This window comes from Gopherus flavomarginatus, chromosome 8 (genome assembly GCF_025201925.1).
Source record: "Gopherus flavomarginatus isolate rGopFla2 chromosome 8, rGopFla2.mat.asm, whole genome shotgun sequence".
Lineage (NCBI taxonomy): Eukaryota > Metazoa > Chordata > Testudines > Testudinidae > Gopherus > Gopherus flavomarginatus.
The window spans coordinates 105,519,673-105,524,135 of NC_066624.1; positions in this window are offsets into that span (position 1 = coordinate 105,519,673).

The window sequence follows — 4,463 nt, forward strand, 5'->3', positions numbered from 1 at the left end:
ACCACATTTCTGTGGCCCTGATCTGTATGGACTTTGATTTTCATGTTAATCTTATATTGTTCCTTGTGAAAAACAGGAGTGTAACTGCAACCTATTCATTTTTAATTTTTTTTTAAATAAACAGTGAAGTAAGTATCTGAACAGATGAGAGAATAACGTGTTTTAGAATGCTCAGGTGGGAGGATCAGGAAGTTACATGGGGTGCGGCGAAGGAAGGGGCCAGTAGAGGAAAGGAAGTGTGAACTCTTGGGTGTTTTGTGACTGGCTGGAAAAGCACGGCAGCCAACAGAGTTGTTCCTGTGGCCCAACATGCCTGCAGCAAAAGTACATCACTGCATCGCTGACAATGATCTGCAGAGACCACTGACCTGAGGAAGGCTGAGAGGAAGAGTGGGGGACCCATAAGCAATCCTTTATGTAATCTCTTTTGGCATAGACCATACTTCTTGTAAATTGGCATAATAATTTTTTGTTATATGATTAAATACAAATCCATTCAAGTATTCATCTGTGTGGATCCCACTGTATGTATGAATGCGTGCCGTGTGCATGAGATTGAAATCTTTGCATAGCTGTGTCCGTTGGACCTATATTCTGCATGTCTCCCCTCCACAACCTAGGGCTTAAACCATGCATCAGTACCCTGTCCCTGCCCATGGCAGCAAGACAGAACCAGGCTGTGTCTGCTTGCTACCCTTAATGCATTCACCAAATCCAGTTTTATCTAGCTAGATAAAACACTAAATTCCTCCCCCCTTTGCTTTTTTCCCTTTCTTTAACAAAAAAAAACCCCAACCCCTATTTTTCTCTCATTACTCTGCACGAAAACCACTCACGTGACAGATTTGAAGCATTTGGGCTTCAACCCTGTGACATTCCGCTTACAGATGATCATAGCTCTTGTTTAGTTATCTCAGAGAGAGCCATGTGCCTGACTATTGCTCCATCTGCCAGTTGTTCTCCTTAAAATGAGGAAAATCTAGAGACATCCAGCTAATATATGGTCTGGAGCAACCTAAAAGAACTACTTCAGACTCGGAAGAACAGGCATCAAACTCCCAGGTGGGAGCTTCTACCTCTAAACCCAGTTTGTGTCTGCATCCGCAGCTGCTGAGAAGTGACTCCCAAGACCAGTACCAGTAAGAAGTCTGATCTGGCACCTACAGGCCGTGAAGCAGCCACCAAAGACAGCTCAGCACTGATAGTTGTCCAAAGACAAGGTAAATCAGACCACTAGATCATATATGGTTACTGGCACCAATCTCCCCCCCCCCCCCCCCCGAAAAAGGAAAAGTCGAGAGGCTGAAGAAGAGCTATTCACCTTCTCTTTCCTTCAGAGAACTGAGCACAAAGCTCTTATTATAGGGATAAGTGCTACTGGTTCAGCTTCTGACTCAGTGCTGAAGGGCACTAAGAATATCCTGGTCCCTGTGTCCAGTACAGATTTGTCAACCCTGAAAATGGTAGTGTGGACATGGGAGCTGGCACCAACAATCAAGCACTAATGGTTCTGGCTGACTTATTGCTGATGGAAGTTGCCTTCCCTAGTACCTTCATCTAGCACTGACTCCAACATCCAAGTTTAGTACTCACATTACCTCACAGATTCACACTGCCATTGGAGGAGATCTATTTCTCCACCCACTCTCCTGACCAAATCTTCTCCCCTTATGGCCATGGCTCAGCAGTCTCAGTCTTGGGATGGCCTTGCCAGGCAATCTGAAGGCCTAGTGGTCAAGTTACAGTCTACCATCCCCTAATGCTCCCCAGGTTCCTCTGGTCGGGCAGAGCCTCTGGGGAAAAGGGGATGGGGGTGTCCCAGCCCAGGAACCAAGAGGGAAGGGAATCTCTAGCTGGTACAACTGCCCAGCTTCCTCTAGGCCACTTCCTCCCTGGCCCATTCTCTCCTGAGTTTGGGGCATGGTCATGGCACTCAGCTTCCCTCCCAGCAGAGGATCTCTCCCATGCCTAAATAGTTAAAACAGTCAGTTGGTCTTTCCAGCTCACTTTCCAGTGTCCACTTGCTCCCCCTTAGCAGGGGTGGGAAAAAAAGGGGGTCAGGCCCTTGGCCTCCCAGTTGGGACTTACCCAATCTAGACTCTTCCCATGTAGATCCCTCTGTCCTAGAGGCTTCAACTAGCCTCTCCTTCCCAGTCCCCCTGCTTGCCTCTCAGAGTCTCCTTTTAAGCAGAACCACCATTTGGAGCATGCTTTTCAGCTGCTGAGGGGCAGGGCCTTCTTCACCCAGTACTGCCCCATTACTCTTTAGTCTTAGTGAGGGGTCTGTAAACCCCATCACAATGTAACAGTACTCAACAGATGCAACAAATTCACAAAACACACACATTGAAAATGACTGAAAACAATCTTTATTACAGAAACTCCAACAATGGAAAAGTACAGAGCATACACGATTTTCATAACTGAGTAATTATGTTGGGACCCATTGATAATGGCAGGATAACAGTTAAGGAGATAAGTCTATAAGCTAATGGTGTCTGTAGTCTCAAGAAGTACATTTAAATCTTCCACCACTCTCCTTGCAGCACTTCGCAGCCAATTTTTAGATTGGCCTTTATTTGCCCTTTGTGGAAAAATAAGGGACAGAAGGAAATAAAGCTTTGCATTATGATCTTATTGGCCTTTTGGCTAAGAACAAGAATGAGATTGGTATAATATGTGATACAACTTAACAAGAAAGGGGGTATGTTGCATTTGCAGTAGGATGTAGTACATGATCTAGGTTGTGATTTTCAGTGGTGCCTAAAGGAGTTAGGGATTTTAGCAGAGTGTTTTTATTTCTAGCATCTATGATCCTATATTGTGTGCGAGATGTTGGACAAGTGGCAGATGTTGGCAAAGAACAACTACGACAAGGAGGAGTGGGGCCACTAGGTTAGGTAGCATTGTCAACGTTGATCACCCATACATATGAGCAAAAGCAAATAGTAGAAGAAATGGATGGTGTCAATAGTGGTGTTAGTGTGACAGCATGTCCAATATACAGAATATTATATGGTAAGATTGTAAAAATCTCACTGCATGTTCCTCCTTTTCAATCCATACTTTGTATGGAATATTTCCTCAAACAGAACATTTGGCAGCAAAACCTTGCAACCAAGACCCACTAAATCTGTAGATTTCACCCCTCTGAAGCTGGAAGCTCCTAAGAACAACATTATATGAACAATTTCTCAGAAGATAAGCCACCCACCAATATTAAGCTAACTTCTGGCAGGAAATAAGCATGAGCAGCTGTCAAAAAATTGCATGTAGCAACTCAGGCAGCAAGTTTGCTGCCTGCTCTTACTTCCCATAAAACTCAACACTTCCTGACCAAGCAATTTCCTCTACCTACCTCTCTACTGCCATTTGTTCATGCTTCTTGAAAACATCTGTTCATGGGATTGGGTTGATAGGGTGTTACTGCTTGTCAGAGAATAAATTCACATCCTCAGCAGCTGTAAAGCAGTGAAGGTCCATTGACTCCTCAGCTGCTGTAAAAATCATTGTATCTGCACTGGCTTTAGTTTGTGTAAATGGCCACAGCTCCAATGGCTTCAATGAAGCTTTGCTGATTTTACACCAGCTATAGATCTGGCCCTATGGCTGCATTTGTATTGTACGTCGCACAGTGCCAGGTAGCACAAATCTATCATTTTACTCATTGCATGGAAAAGGATCGCATTTAGCTTTTTTTCTTTTTTTAATTTTAAATAAAAAAAGACCTTCCCCTTCCCCCACACACACCAGGGGGAAAAAAAAGATAAACATGAATGCAAACATTGTTCACCACTAACAGTTTGATTTATAATTCTAGGCCAAAATATGCAATAAAATGTATTTATTATGCATCATCCAAAAAATGGCACAGGGCACTGCACAATGAAATTGTGTAATTAGTTAAATTATTAGTAATTAAGACCTGTTAAAGCAAGAGTGAATAGATCTCTCTTCAACTGGGTATCAAATGTTAAGACTGAATAGTAACAGAGTTTCCCAGGCAAGGAACATAACAAGAAAATGCTTTGGCTCCCATTGATAAAAGATTAAAAACTGGACAGACGAGCAAACCCAATATTTGAGAGTCTAACAAATGGCTAGGAACATACAAGAAAGGAGATCAGTTAAATACGCTGCACTGCAGCTATTCAAGGCCTTAATTGTGAATAAAACAAACAAAATTTATATGTTCAAAACTTTAAAAGGACCCAGTCAGGAAAGTTTACGACCTGATCCTGTGAGATGCTACGCTCCTTCAGCAGCCCTCAGGATTATGCCCTTAAAATGCCAGTAATGTGCTGAGAGAGTAATAGTTATATTGCATGTTCTTTATAAATTCAGTTTTCAAATTTACGCTCTTCCTTATATTAATGCATTTCCTACGTATGATCCATAAACTGTGTTGTAAAAACAAACAGTTGAACTGAAATAGGCCACTAAAAATACTGTGGCATTTTACA